The sequence below is a fragment of the Aethalodelphis obliquidens genome, unplaced genomic scaffold (genome assembly GCF_003676395.1).
Source record: "Aethalodelphis obliquidens isolate GAN/ISIS:26980383/991018 unplaced genomic scaffold, ASM367639v1 scaffold13, whole genome shotgun sequence".
Taxonomy (NCBI): Eukaryota; Metazoa; Chordata; class Mammalia; order Artiodactyla; family Delphinidae; genus Aethalodelphis; species Aethalodelphis obliquidens.
Window position 1 is genome coordinate 36,098,659 of NW_020837957.1, and position 16,447 is coordinate 36,115,105.

Genomic DNA, 16,447 nt, shown 5'->3' on the forward strand with positions numbered 1-16,447 from the left:
CTTATCTGTAAATGCAATGAAATCCCTCTAGTCAGGAAAGAGATTATAAAAACAACAGAGTCTCAAAGGGAAAAAATATGTCAGAGATCGAATGTGCACACGTTTATTTGAATATATGCAAAGATATGGACTAAAGAAACGAAGATCCAATTTGAGCCCAGACAAGAGAAAGGAGCCCCTCCCTTCCTTGCTACACGACCCCTCCCTCTTCTCCTTCCCCTCCCTCCCTTCTTTGTCGCCCCAGATGTGCTCTTGCTGGCTGGGGTCACTCCAGGATTTCCTGATTATAATGAGGAAACACAGCTGATCAAGCCAATGAGTTTAGATTGAGATCTATCACCTTTTGACCTTTAGCCCCACCCACCCTCTGTTTACCAGTCTGAGAGTTGGCACAGATGACTCTAAATGGAAGAAAAAAGAAAGAAGGCAAAAAAGCAAAGTGACATGTGCCAGCTTTGCAAGCCACACCTTGTTCTCTCTTCCTGTGTAATGATGAGAAGCAGAGCCTTGGGCCATTATATTGATAGTTTAGGGTAGGAACAGAGCTGCAGTGTACAAGCAGATTATTTACTTCTCAAAGCAATTATATCTCATTGAGAAAATACAAGACATCAGTTGGAACTTCTTTATTGTCTCACCACCGAATCATTAATTCTGCTCATACCTTTCCCCATCTTCTTTTCTCCTGGTCCTGCTCTTACCAAAGGCCAGTCTCTCCAGTTCTGCCCTGGGACCCACTGCCTCTGCCCACTAGACTTCGATTCCATTTCTTCTCTTAACTCTTCTCCAGCATTCGTCCATCTCTTCCTCCAACTTGCAAACATACTTTCGTAGCTATCAAATGAAAAAGCAAGCACAAATTAAAAAGATGCAAAATCCTCTTTGAACTCTTGTCTCCTTCCAGCTACCATCCCCGCCTATGCTTATGTTCCCTTTTACAGTAAAACTCAAAAAAGTTTTGAGAATATGCTGACTCTCCTGCCTGAACTTCATTTTATCCTTCAACACACTCTAATCTGGCCTCTGTCTCTACTAGCCACTAGAAGAGCTTTGGTCAAAGTTAACAATGACCTCCAGGCTGACAAGGCAATGGCCATGCTCTGTCTTATACTTGTCAGCCTCTCAGCATCATTCCATATGGTGAACCATTCCATCCTTCTTTCTTGATTTTAGTGACACTTTCTATTTTATTTTTCTCTTTCTTTTTGTCTTATTTATTTATTTAAATTGAAGTATGGTTGATATTCAATATTATGTTAGTTTCAGGTGTACTAAATGGTGATTTGACATTTGCATACATTAGGAAATGCTCACCACAATAAGTCTAGTATCCACTTGTACCCACACAGAGTTATTACAATATTACTGACCATATTCCTTATGCTGTATATCACATCCCTGTGGCTTACTTATTTTATAATTGGAGGTTTGTACCTCTTAATCCCCTTCACCTATTTTGCACCCTCTACCCTATCCCCTGGGTTTTCTTTTACCATACTGACTGTCTTCTCCATCTCTGTCACCAGCTCTCTAGCTAGTTTTTAAGAGTTTGACGTAGGGCTAGGTTTTGAGACCTTTTTATTTTACTCTCTGCATTTTCTCCTCAGTGAGCCCATCCACGGCCCAAATTATCATCTACGTGCTGATTACGTCTATGATGGAGGCTGTGGTTCACCATCCAGATATTCTCTTCAGGAGTAAGGCACTCATTTCCCCAGCTGAACTATTGGCAGCTCGCAGTTTATCCCCTCCTTGAGTATTGTCCTCGGCCCAAGATTAAACCCTTTCCCCCAGGACAGCCTGCATCCAATGCTGGTTGAAGCAAGGGTACAAAGGCCATCCGTTCGGGACAACTCTGAAGGGTCATGCCAGTTCCAGAGCTCCTTGTAGAATTGGCAGTGGTCTCTGTTACAACTCCATCACAGTTCAGCTTCTCCTCCTGCCCAGTCATGCATCCCCTACTTCCATACAGATATGGTTTCCAAGAGCATCTCTGTGGTAGACACTGTGATGCACCACCCAAATGCCCATTCAGGAATGGAGGACTTAATTACTACGACTTCTGGAAATGCACTGGCAAACATATAAGTCCTCTTCGGGGCAGCTCACATCCAATGACTAATCAACATAGGGACAAAAAGGCTTGACGCTCTCACCCCAGCTTGGGATGGCACTGAAGGGTCAACCTAATTAAGAAGCCCCCTAGGGAAGGGGAAAGGGAATATCTCAACATTGCAAGGAACACGGAGTCTGAGTTGATATCCAGAGATCCAGTGTCATCCTGGTCCTTCCCATTAGAGTAGAGATTTATAAGGGCAGGGAAAAAAAAAAAAAAATTCTTGGCTAAGTTCCAGTGACAGGGGATACACTAGGTCCCCAGACCTACCTGGTGATCATTTCTCAAACTCCTAAGTGCATAACTAGAATTGACATATTTGCAGTTAGAGGAACCCCCGTACTGGATCATTGGCCTGCAGGGAAAGAAATATCAGAGTGAAGAAGACCAAGCGGAAATCTCTGAAACTGCCCTAGCCCTCCCCAGCCAAGATAGCAAACAACGGAAAATTGCATCCTGGGAGTAGGGAGATAGTAGAGATTCATGCTACCATTAAAGACCTAAAGGAGGGCTTCCCTGGTGGCACAGTGGTTGAGAGTCCGCCTGCCAATGCAGGGGACACGGGTTCGTGCCCCGGTCCGGGAGGATCCCACATGCCGCGGAGCGGCTAGGCCCGTGAGCCATGGCCGCTGAGCCTGCGTGTCCGGAGCCTGTGCTCCGCAACGGGAGAGGCCACAACAGTGAGAGGCCTGTGTACCGCAAAAAAAAGACCTAAAGGATGCAGGGGTGATAGTCACTACTCACTATCATATCTTCATTTAAGTCACCTGCAAAAACTGGATGGTTTTGGAGGGTGACTTGTAGAAAACTACAAGCTCAAACAAGTGATATCCCTGATTGCAGCTACTGGGCTGGATGAGGTTTTATTGCTAGATAAATATGACAAAATAGGTTAATAAGACCTTAGGTACATGGTCTATGGTAATTAATTTAGGAAATGTGCTTTTTAAAATTCCAATTAGAAAGAGGATCAGAAACAGTTTTTACTCATGTGACATAAATAATATTCAGTTGCAGCTTTAGCTCAGGACTATGTTGACTCTCTTCCTTCTGAAGTTATATAGTCTGAAGATACTTGCATCATCTTGAAATCCCACTGAAAATGATATGGATTCATTCTGTCAATGTCATGCTGATTGAAGAGTATGCTAGAAGACTTCATAAGATACATGCAAGATAAATATGTACTATGATGATTCAGGGACCTGACACTTTGGTGACATTTTTATGGATCTGGTGATCAGGAGAGGGCTGGGCTATCCCCTCCAAAGTAAAAGACACATCTTGCACCTACTACCACAGAGGAGGAAGCACAGTACCTTCTTTGGGTTCTGGGGACACAGTAGGCATGTTTGGGTTCTGGGAACAGTACATTATACACCTAGGAATACCCTTAGCTTTGTGTGGGGCCCAGAGCAGGAAAGAGCTCTGCAGTAGGTCAAAGCTATGGCGCAAGAAGGCCTGTCATTTGGACTAAATGGCTGACACCTAACTACATTGGAAATGTCAGTTGTGGGGCTCACCAAATCATAAACTGGGGCCAACCCAGCAGCAGTCGGTCAAAATGGTTCATCTGCAATCATACCAGAGTATGACCAGAGGGCATGAGTACACTGCATGTCACTCTCTAGAGCTGCACCTGTGCTCTTCCTTCAGCTCACACCTATGGCCATATTAGGGATCTCTGATCAGCTGAGGGAGGATGAAAAAGCCTGAGCTTGGTTTGTCAACAATTGGTCTTGGTACATGTGTGCAAGCTAAAAATAAACAACAGTTGCATTATTGCTACAATCAGGGTTGCCCTTGAAAGATAGTGGGGAGGGAAAATTTTCCCAATGGAAAGAGCTGTTAGAGATACACCAAGTAATCTACATTGTATGAAAGAAAAAGTGGCACAGATAGCTTCAAGGATGAGCTCTGTCATATATTTAAAATAGAAATAACACAAATCTAACACAAACTTCTTTAAAATATAGTTTGATTAATAGATACAGTGAGGACTTCCCTGGTGGTGCAGTGGTTAAGAATCTGCCTGCCGATGCAGGGGACACAGTTTCGAGCCCTGGTCCGGGAAGATCCCACATGCCTTGGAGCAACTAAGCCTGTGCGCCTCAACTGCTGAGCCTGCACTCTAGAGCCCACGAGCCACAACTACTGAGCCCATGTGCCACAACTACTGAAGCCCGCACGCTTACAGCCTGTGCTTCCCAACAAGAGAAGCCACCACAATAAGAAGCGCGCGCACCGCAATGAAGACTAGCCCCTTCTCACAGCAACTAGAGAAAGCCCGCACGCAGCAACGAAGACCCAATGCAGCCAAAAATAAAATAAATTAAAAGAATAAAATAAAATAAAACATATATTTGAGTTAAAAAAATAGATACAACGAAATTCCAGTCAAAATTTAAATAGATGTTTTTTGTAAATTTAAAAATTCATATGGAAATGCACATTGAATAACCAAAAGAAACTTGACAAAGAGAGAACAAATACATTATCTGATGTCAAAACTTATTATACAACTACAATAATAAACACACTGTGATATTGAAACCAGGCGGGGCCTTGTGGGGCTCCCAGGCACATGGAGGTCATTTTTTGCCGCACTCAGCCCCCCTCCCCATTCCTTGTAGGCAAGACTCCAGCCTCCATGACCTTCCCTGAATTCCAAAGGGAAGATTGTTTATCAGGGGAGGAGCAGTCAAGAAACCACCTGAAATTTACAAGCAACTCATGCAGCTCAATAAGAAAAATACAAACAACCCAATCCAAAAAAGGGCAGAAGACCTAAATAGACATTTCTCCAAAGAAGATATACAGACTGCCAACAAACACATGAAAGAATGCTCAATATAATTAATCATTAGAGAAATGCAAATCAAAACTACAATGAGATATCATCTCACACCAGTCAGAATGGCCATCATCAAAAAATCTAGAAACAATAAATGCTGGAGAGGGTGTGGAGAAAAGTGAACACTCTTGCATTGTTGGTGGTGAATTGGTACAGCCCCTATGGAGAACAGTACGGAGGTTCCTTAAAAAACTACAAATAGAACTACCATATAACCCAGCAATCCCACTACTGGGCATATACCCTGAGAAAACCAAAATTCAAAAAGAGTCATGTACCAAATGTTCATTGCAGTTCTATTTACAATAGCCAGGAGATGGAAACAACCTAAGTACCCAGCATTGGATGAATGGATAAAGAAGATGTGGCACATATATACAATGGATTATTACTCAACCATAAAAAGAAACGAAACTGAGCTATTTGTAATGAGGTGGATGGACCTAGAGTCTGTCACACAGAGTAAAGTAAGTCAGAAAGAGAAAGACAAATACCGTATGCTAAAACATATATATGGAATTTAAGAAAAAAAATGTCATGAAGAACCTAGGGGTAAGACAGGAATAAAGACACAGACCTACTAGAGAATGGACTTGAGGATATGGGGAGGGGGAAGGATAAGCTGTGACAAAATGAGAGAGTGGCATGGACATATATACACTACCAAAGGTAAAATAGATAGCTAGTGGGAAGCAGCCACATAGCACAGGGAGATCAGCTCTGTGCTTTGTGACCACCTAGAGGGGTGGGATAGGGAGGGTGGGAGGAAGGGAGATGCAAGAGGGAAGAGATATGGGAACATATGTATATGTATAACTGATTCACTTTGTTATAAATCAGAAACTAGCACACCATTGTAAAGCAATTATACTCCAATAAAGATGTAAAAAACTAAAGATTTTAAAACAAAACAACAACAACAAAAAAAGCATACAGTATCAATAAATACAGTACAGTACTCTAAATGTAAAAAAAAAAAGAAACCACCTGAGGCAAGATTAAAGGGACCAGAGAAGCTCAACAAGATTAGGATACTGACTATGTGAGATGAGATTAAAGGAGTACAGACCCTGCACACACCTTAATCTTGTCAGAGACCCCACCCTTGAACCACTGCTATAAAACCCTTCATCACCATCCTCTGGGGTTGGGACAATTAGTTTTCCGAAGCAGGAGCCTGCTGTGTCCCCCTTTGCCTGGCAAAGCAATAAAGCTATTTTTTCTACTTTACCCAAAACTCTGTCTCTGAGATTCTATTCTGTACCAGTGCAGAGCCTTTGACATCAGTATCAACATAAGTATAGAAAAACAGATCAGTAGAGTAGAAAAGAGTTCAGAAATACTCCTACACATATATGTTTACTAGAATTTCAAAAAAAAAAAAGCACCAAGGCAATTTTAATGGGAAAGGGAAAGTCTTTTCAACAACCATGAGGGAAAAACTAAACATGTGGGGTTGGAAGGGGATGAACTTGTTCTCTATCTCACACCACACAGAAACATTAATTCAGGGTGAATCAAAGACCTAAAATGTAAAGCTAATCAAATCAAAGACCTAAATGTAAAACTAAAAGTATAATGCTTCCAGAAGTACATAATAAGCATAGTAAGCTTTGTGACTTTGGGGCAGGCAAATATTTGGGCAAAAAGCACTAAACATAAAAGGGAAAACCTCTGTTCATTAAAAGACATAAGGAGCTCAGCTTCACTAGTCACCAGGTAGATGCAAACTAAAACCACAAAGAAATATCATTTCACATCCAACAGAGTAGCTAAAAAATAATGACAATACCAAATGTTGAAGATGACACGGAGCAACTGGAACTCTCATACATTTGCAGTAAGGGTGCAAAATGTTACAATCATTTTGGAAAACTCTTTGCCAGTTTCTCATAAAATTAAACATACATCTACCCTATGACTTAACAAAGTTAATCCTAGATATTTATCCAGAAGAAATAAAAACTTATATCCACGAAAAGATTGTATAAGAAGGTTTATAGCAATCTTATATATAATATCTAACAAAGGAGAATCCACACAAATGTTCAGCAACAAGGGAATGGATAAACAAATTCTGACTCATGGAACAGATGCTGATGCATGAAACACTAATCAGCAATGAAAAGGAAGAAACCACTGTCTCAACACTGAAACAACACGATGAATTAAATGAATAAATTAAATGAATTAAAATAGGATTATGTTGAGTGACAGAAACCAGATATAAAGAGTAAATACTCTATGATTCTATTTGTATGAAGCTCTAAAACAGGCTTAAGTAGTAAATTTGTAATAGAAACTGGATAAATACTTGCCTCTAAAGGAAGTGAGATGGGGTTGGAATCGACGTAAAGGACCAGGAGGGAACTTTCTGGGATTATGAAAATGTTTTGCACGGTGTTAACATGGGAATATACAATTGTCAAAACTCATCTAACTGAACATAAAAGACCTGTATATTTTATTGTATTAAATTTATATATATATATATATGTATGTATGTGTATATATATGTATATATATATATATATATATATATATATATATAAGTATTAGCTACTGATACATGCAACAACATGAAAGAATCTCAAAAACATGTTCAGCAAAAGAAGCCAGACATCAAAAAGTACATTTTGCATGAATTTACTCATATGAAGTTTTACCATGTGCAAAACTAGTTTATGGTGATAGAAATCAAAACAGTAGTTGCTTATGGAGGGTGAGGCTTGGCTGGAAGAGATTTTCAGGGGTGATGGAAAATTTCTATGTCTTGATTGTGGTGTTGGTGACGTGGTATAAACATTTATCAGAAATCATCAAATTGTATACTTATGATGCATGCATTTTTTTTAAGATTTTTTTTTTTTTGATGTGGACCATTTTTAAAGTCTTTACTGAATTTGTTACAGTATTGCTTCTGTTTTATGTTTTGGTTTTTTGGCCACGAGGCATGTGGGATCTTAGCTCCCCAACCAGGGATTGAACCCATACCCCCTGCATTGGAAGGTGAAGTCTTAGCCACTGGACTGCCAAGGAAGTCCCACATGCATTTTAATATATGTAAATTTTCACTAAATATAAGAATTTTATTTGCATCCATCCAAACTGACAAAAATGATCTGTTTTTGGCAAGGATGTAGGTAAATGAGCAATCACATACTTTCCTACAGGAAATGGAAGAGGTATTAGGCTTTTGAACAAGCAATCTGTCACCTGTATCTATTAGAAAATAACACTATGTCCTCTAGTCTCGTGAAACCACTCCTAGGAATCTATCTCACAGAGATGAAAGCTTCAGAATGTAAGGACATTTGAATAGTAATGCTTACTGAGGCAGTGTTAATAATAGCAAAGAGGCTGCAAACAAATGAATGTCCATCATTTAGGGAATAGCTGAATGAATTATGGTGCGTCTGCCTCCATGGACCATGATATAGTCATTAAAATGGTGAATTAGACTTGTATCATTTATCTTGAAGGGATTTCTACAAGTTAGTGTTGGTTGAGAAAAACGTGCATATAATGTGATTTAATTTTCACAAGACAAAGAGAAAAGCATGCCATATTGATGTATATGTCCAGAAATCTAATGGGTACCTCTTTAGGCCGGTATGGTAGGAAGCTCAACTGCTCACATGAGTTACCTTAGGCAGGACAAGTTGCTAATATGAGTGGAGGAGGAGAAAGAAGAAAGAGTCAAGAAGAAAGCAAAAGGACTTCATTAAAAGAAAAGCATGCTTTTGCTATTGCATCTCTGCCTTTATTTGAAGATATATTTGTATTGATATATGAGTAATGACATCCATTAATCTTTGTTTATTCATTTACTTAACATATATTACTATATACCAAGCACTATATTAAGTGCTTTCAAATAATAACTAATTTAATCCTAAGAATAACACTCTGAGGCAGGTATTGTTAGTTTCTGCATTTTAAAGATAAAGAAGCTGAGGCGCAGAGAGGTTGCCCACATAGCTAGTAAGGTCAGGTCAGGATTTGAACACAGGCCTCCCGGTTTCAGAGTCTATGCTTCTAACTACCACACTGTGCTTCCTCTCTTTTTAATAAAAAGCAAATCAACTATCACTCTACTGCTTGACAATCTCCAATAGCTTGCCATGGCATTTAGGAGACAATTCTATTTCTTTTTTCTTTTGTTTGTTTGTTGTTTTGCAGTATGCAGGCCTCTCACTGTCGTGGCCTCTCCCGTTGCAGAGTACAGGCTCCGGATGCGCGGGCTCAGCGGCTATGGCTCACAGGCCCAGCCGCTCCGCTGCATGTGGGATCTTCCCGGACCAGGGCACGAACCCGTGTCCCCTGCATCGGCAGGCGGACTCTCAACCACTGTGCCACCAGGGAAGCCCTCTAATTCTTTTGATGGCCTTTAAGAACCTTTGTGATCTGGTCCCTGCCAAATTCTCCATAGACACCCAGCACACTAACCCCCGTCTCTTCTTTGATAGGCTGTTCCAGTCATGCTCTTCCCTCACGTCTTCCTCAGGTCACCTCTGGCTGGCTCTGACACACCCTTCGGATCGCACTGTATTGTCCCTTTCTTGAGGGGCCTTCTCTGACCACCTATCTATGAGGTCTCCTCTATACTTCTCTCCCATAAAATTCCATTCATCTTTCTTATTGCCTCTTTCTAATAACAGGTTATTTTTGTTGATTATTTGCTTACAGTTGATCCGCCTCCTCTGTGGAGTGTGAGCTCCACGGGGGGCCTCCATTGTATCTCCACATAGCGCAGTACTTGGTTAACAGTGGGTCCTCAGACGCATTTGTTAAATGAATAAATAAATGAATGAAAGGCATTCATTTATTTATGCTGAAAGATAAGCATGAGCTTGATTCTAGAATCACATAGACCAGGGTTTGACTTAAACCTCTGATTTTAGGAGACTTGTGAACCTTCATCTGTGTAAAGGAGATGGTAATAGTATCTACCTCAGAGAGTTGTTGTGAGGATTAAAAGAGATAACCTATCTACCAGGCACGTTGTAAACCCTCAAGGCATCAGAGCTGTCATTGTTACCATGATCATTGTTATCACTCTCAGGCAGCATCACAGGTCATTCTCCAGCCTGTGGGTTAACAGCCCTTGGGTCACATTCTATCCCTGTTTTAACAGCTCAGGTTGGCAGTGAGGGAAAGCCTGGGGGGAGACCTTCTAGCTGAGCCTGCGGGTGGGCCAGGCACGCAGAGTCAGGCCCACAGTCTTGCTCAAAGCCAGCAGCACTTCCCGTAGAGCCTCTTCCCCTTTATCCCTTGCTTGTCTCAGCCTTTCTCCCAGTCTCTTCCCTTCCCTTGTGCGGTTCTTCATATTGGCCGAATTTAGCCAGTCCTTTGTTTAGTTCCCTTTCTGCCACTGGAAAGCATCTTTGGGAGTTTAAGGGATTCTGTCTCCTCAGTGAAGAGGCTATACTTAGCAGAGACAGGTATTTGATGTTGTGTTGAGATAGGTTAACCAGACTTCTAAGGAAACTCATAGTGGCTTAATCATAGCACAGGGCTGATACCCTCTTGTTTTCTCTTCTTGGGTCACAGGAAACCCTGACTACTCCACCCTTCCCAGCGGTTATCGGCAGCAAACACAGATGTGGATTAATATGTAGGGTAAGTACAGAAGACAGATGGAAAAGAAGATGCAAGTAGGGGTTAAAATTTCTTCATCAGTGGAAAAGCATTGGAAATGGAAAATAAGAGAGGAAGGGTAGGAAGCCTTGGTTGCTTTATGTTTATTCAAAGTGAGAGGGCAGAAGCTATTGCTTCTCTAGGGATCAGATGGAGAAAACTTCCTGGAAAATTACTGAATTATCTAGGCTCATGTCTGCCAACTCCTAAATGACTTCCTGCTTCCAGCCCTCCTGAACTAACTTGTAGTTAACTGAGCATTTTTTCTTGAGTGTGTAATACTGTTCTCTCTTCCTGGAATGGTTTTATTCCCTGTTTCCCTAATGGCCTCGAGTACTCCTACCCTTTGTAACTGTTCCATCACTAACTTCAGTCCCGAGTACGGTGCCTGACACACTTACTATAGGCATCTCGTAAATGCTTGTTGAATGAATGATGGATATTCAGAAGCTTCTTGATGCATACAGAGATTGTAAACAGGTGAAAAATGTAAATGTTGGCTGCATACAAAGGCTGTCCTACAATGGGGCTGAGTCTTGAGACTTAATTATCCTGAAAGGTGATATAAGCTAAGAAAGGAAATATGTCAAAGTAAAGGTTAGACACGGTCTTGGAGCATAGCTGCACCCTGGGTGACAGAAGGGAGCTTGAGCTGGCAGAAGCTTGGGCGGGGAGTGGGGGTGGTGGTGGTGGCAGTGACTGGAGGTTGTGCCCTGCCCAAAAGTCTGGCAGAGGGTAAGAAGGTGGGGCTGACATTCAGCCCCCTCTCAACTAGCCAAGAGGTCAAGCTGTGTACCGTGGAGAGGGGCTGTGACAGCTCTGAGGATGGGACACCTCGTTCTAAATGACCTCTTGGAGGAGTGAGTTTTTGTGATTTGCACAAAGTCCCAAGCTAGCATTGGCCCTGGAAGGGCCACATTTTGATACTTTTAATGCTGATGTTGTAAAGAAACCCTTGCTCTTTTCTACATAAGTGTCACCACTAGAAACAGTACTGAACCACAGACTCTCCTGGGGTAACAACATTTTTTTTTCTCTCTCTCTTTCTCTGTTATTGATGTACAGAAGCCTACTTGGGGAGTAAAGGAAAAGGGAAAGATTTTCCATAATGAGCTATGTAGCTACGCTCCACAAATCCCTTCTCTCTCATCCTTCCATGATGGTTAAGTGTTAAAAGCATCACCTGAAGAAGTTCTTGGGCTCTCACTGGAGATATTTAAAAGGAGCACAGATTGTCATCTTTTCTGAGATGGTTTCAGTGAGCCTAGGCTTGACTTTAAAGGGATATACTGACCACTTCATATCTCTTACAACCCTGTATTATTATCTGATTCTAGGATTTCAAATTTACATGTACTGAATATTCATATATGCAATCAGCTTTGATTATTCTGGGACAGAGTATGCATATTGACAGGGTTAGTGGCCCACTCACAATCACTTTTTTTTTTTTTTTTGCGTACGCGGGCCTCTCACTGTTGTGGCCTCTCCCGTTGCAGAGCACAGGCTCTGGACGCGCAGGCTCAGCGGTCATGGCTCATGGGCCCAGCCGCTCCACGGCATGTGGGATCTTCCCGGAACGGGGCACGAACCCGTGTCCCCTGCATCGGCAGGCGGACTCTCAACCACTGTGCCACCAGGGAAGCCCCACAATCACTTTTGATTTCAAGTTCTTATTAAGATAATCACAGACTCTGCTTAATTAATCCCTTCTTTGAAATTATTACTATTGGTGTTTATTCCTACATGGGAGTGAATGCAAGGATGCTTTTCTCATGCAAAGCAGTGTTCCCCCCTACCCTTTCCTCTGAGTGTCATTTCAGGAAAAAGGAAGGCAAATAAGACCTTTATATATTAGTCTGAAGGGGATGCTGTTTATGAGAGACAAATGATGCAGTGGAAAGAAAACAGTCTAAGTAGGTGTCATTCATTTACCAAATATTTATTGAGTGCAACTATTATAGTACTGGGCTAGGTGCCCTGGGTTCAAATCCTAGCTCAGTCACTTACTAACTATGTGACCTAGGGTGACTAAGTATCCAGTTTGCTCAGGACTGTCCAGGTTTTAATGCTGGAAGTTCTGCACATCAGGAAACCTCTTAATCCTGGGCATTCTGGGACAGTTGGTCATCCTGACTAAGTCACTTGCACTTATCTGTAAAATAGGGAAGTTGATTCTTTTCTATATCATGACTTTGATGTGAGGGTCAAATGAGATAATGTGAAAGATCTTTGTGAGTTGTTAATTGCCATATAAACATAAGGTACTCTTTTACCTCAGGAAACAAGAAAAATCTCAAATAAACAACCTAACCCTACACCTAAAGCAACTAAGGAAAGAAGAACAAACAAAACCCAAAGTTAGTAGAAGGTAAGAAATCATAAAGCAGAAATAAATGAAATAGAGACGAACAATAGAAAAGTTTAATGAAACTGAAAGCTGGTTCTTTGAAAAGATAAACAAAATTTATAAACCTTTAGCCAGACTCATCAAGAAAAAAGGGGAGAGGGCTCAAGTCAATAAAATTAGAAATGAAAGAGGAGAAGTGACAATGGACACCAGAGAAATACAAAGGATCATATGAGATTACTATAAGCATACTTTTTTCATCCCAGGTACATGTAGTGATGGGCTTGGATCTAGAATTGGATTGTCACACTGGAGGTGAGGCAGGTACTGAGGGGTGGGTGGAACCCCAGACTCATCAGGTACTGGGATAAGTTTCCATCTGACCACAAAGTTTGGTGCCCAAGGGGGATGGCAATACGACATTAAAGTCCCACAGGCAAATGGTAAAGAGGTCCAAACCAAGTGGCAATGGGCTCTGGTGGTTTTCCAGTGCATCTATCTGCAAGTAGGTATCAGGGCAACGGCCATGGGGCAGGGTGTTTGGGAATCTCTGTGGGCGGGGATTGGCCAGAGTTGTCCAGGTGGCCTAGTGGAGGGACCTGGGGTATTGGGTGGGTACCTACAACATGAATGGGAACAAACAGGCACCAAAGCAGAGCCCTGTTATCAGACCAAGACCCAAGGTTGGGGATGGACACAGGATAGCCAGGGTGACTCATAGGCTGGGGCCGCGGAATGTGGGACTGAGGCTGGAGTAGGAAGGAATATGGGGTAGAAAAATGGACTTTACAACTCTGCTGGGGACAGAGCTCTTCAGGATTTTACTACCTTTTTACAGAGTTTGATATTCCAGACTAGCCAACCTACATACTTCGAACTCTGTCTGTATTCACACTATTCTTTTTTTTTTTTTACAGCCTTCTCATCACCTTTGAGCATATTTTTTATGATCTTCAACACATTTTCAACAAGTGCTTATCCTGCGCCAGATCTTGGGAATGGTTAACAAACGCCTGCTGTGTCATGTATGCTGTGTCACAGCACAAATGTATGCTGTGTCATGGGAATCGTGTCCCTCTGAGGCCGGTATTATTCCCTCCGTTTTACTGACAGGGAAATGAGGTTCAGAGAGGTTAGCTAAATAGCATAAGTTTACACTGTACATCAGGATGTTGGCATTTGAACTCAGTTCTGCTTTACTCAAAGCCATGGTCAATTCCACTCTGGGATCTGGCGTCTCAGTTTGAGCCCTCAGAGACTCAATTCATGTACCATTCTTTCAGCACGTCATCCCTTCCACACCTTGGGTTACTGGTTCTTCTTAGAATCATACCTTGTCTCCCTCCCTTTCCTAACCTACCATGACTACAAGCTTCTCACTGACCCAAATCACCATCGGGGGCTTCCCTGGTGGCGCAGTGGTTGAGAGTCCGCCTGCCGATGCAGGGGACACGGGTTCGTGCCCCGGTCCGGGAAGATCCCACATGCCGCGGAGCGGCTGGGCCCGTGAGCCATGGCCGCTGAGCCTGCGCGTCCGGAGCCTGTGCTCCACAACGGGAGAGGCCGCAACAGCGAGAGACCCGCGTACCGCAAAAAAAAGAAAAAAAAAAAAAATCACCATCGGTTCAGAAAGTACTTTGATTCAGTGCCGCTTACATCCCTGGTCTGCGAACTGCTTGTGACGGGTCCACAAAGATAAGGCACTTGGGCCAGAATGTAAATCAACGATGTCACTAGGCACACTTTTTAGTTCAACTGACACTTTCAAAAATTTTTCCTGAAGCAAGACTTTCTTGAAGTAAGAACTGCCTTGGGTTTACTTTCTGGCACTAGTTCCTTATCTCATAGCGGATCAGTAAAAACGGTGGGAAGATGGACGTTGATCCAGAAGTTGGCCCTGGTCCAAGGACAACAGTTTGAGTAACGCTGCTTAGGTTAACATCACGTCTCCTTTTCCCCCGCCGCTGTCAACTTTGGATTATTGCAACAGCGCCAGGTGGTCTCCTGTTGTTTCCAAATCTGTTTGTGACACTTGCCTACTTAAAACCCTTCAGTGGTTCCCACCGTCTCCTGATAAAGTCCAAACTTCACTCCAAAGGTTCTTTGTGACCTGCCTCGGAGTGCCCTCACCAGGTTTCTCTCTCTCTCTCCCTTGCTCCCTGGACTCTTGCTTTACTGGATGGTCTGTAGTTCCCCAAGATGGGCCGTGTGCTTACCTCACAATTTTGTCAATGTTGCTCTGTCTGCCCCTGTTGCCCTCCCTTCCCTTCTTTCCCCTGTCACCCAGGCACATGTGTGACAATAGCCACAAGGAACTTCAAAGAGAATGTGGGAATAGGGGTGGTATTGGAGAGATTTTGTTTCAACTTTAAGATTTGAATAGGTGGAGAGGGACAGGGAAGGCAGGCAATGCTGGGCATATGCAGGCTGGATTAAGGAGACATTCTAGAATGCTGTCGTCAAACAGAAGGTGATAATTGCCTGAGCGTTGGGCAAGGAAATTTAGGAAATGGAGCAGAGATAGGGCCTCCAGAAAAACTAGATCCTCACTGTGGATACCTCACAGGAAGAGGGATTAGATTTTGTAAAAAGGTAATGCTACGTGGTGAACAAAGACAGTTCCTACAGAGAAACTCCCCTGGGGTGCTGTGAAAGTGGCCAAACAGCTCAGAAGGAAGACTTCTCATCTTTGGCTGTCAAAGTACTCATAACTCTGAAAGGCCTTAAAGCAAGGAATGGCTACTGGCAGCCAGAGGAATGGTGATGTGCTTGGCCAGCTGGTAGAGGAAGCAGTTAAACTGTACACAGTCCCTCCTCCCACACACCCGGAAGGTGGCAGCTGTGGATGGAGGATTCAGGGGCTGAAGAGACCTGGCTTCTCTCCCTCACCCAGGGCACACAGGGCAGGCAGGGCAGGCAAGGGCCACAGTTTCTCCCTGGCCTCTCTTAGCCTCTGATAAGCAAAACCTTCATTGGGAGGAGATCATTCCCCCTTTTCACTGACTCTGAGTGAAATGTATGTCCTGTTCCCACTTCCAGGAGGCTAAGATTTATGAAAATCTGCAAATTGCTTCCTTTAAGAAAACGTTATATAAAAGGATTAGCTTCGTAGCAGGTGTTTTGGTCTGATGCTGGTTCTAGAAAGACATGAATAGGAGTTTGCCCATTTTATGTTATCCAAACGCTCCTTAAAGATTAACCGTATGCTAACAAATATATATGGAATTTAAGAAAAAAAAATGTCATGAAGAACCTAGGGGTAAGACAGGAATAAAGACACAGACCTACTAGAGAATGGACTTGAGGATATGGGGAGGGGGAAGGGTAAGCTGTGACAAAGCGAGAGAGAGGCATGGACATATATACACTACCAAACGTAAGGTAGATAGCTAGTGGGAAGCAGCCGCATAGCACAGGGAGATCAGCTCGGTGCTTTGTGACCACTTAGAGGGGTGGGATAGGGAGGGTGGGAGGGAGGGAGACGCAA

At 42.7% G+C, this 16,447-nt stretch overlaps 1 long non-coding RNA gene across 1 annotated transcript in view; it reads right to left on the bottom strand.

Moving 5' to 3' along the window:
• Positions 1 to 488: 488 nt before the first annotated feature.
• LOC113624558 (uncharacterized) overlaps positions 489 to 16,447 on the bottom strand; it is a 24,618-nt gene continuing 8,659 nt past the window's right edge. Inside the window, exons 2-3 of the long non-coding RNA XR_003434386.1 lie at positions 2,387 to 2,471; positions 489 to 834 (exon numbers count right to left, since the gene is read on the bottom strand). This is a non-coding gene — a long non-coding RNA (uncharacterized LOC113624558). The remainder of the gene's footprint in view (positions 835 to 2,386; positions 2,472 to 16,447) is intronic.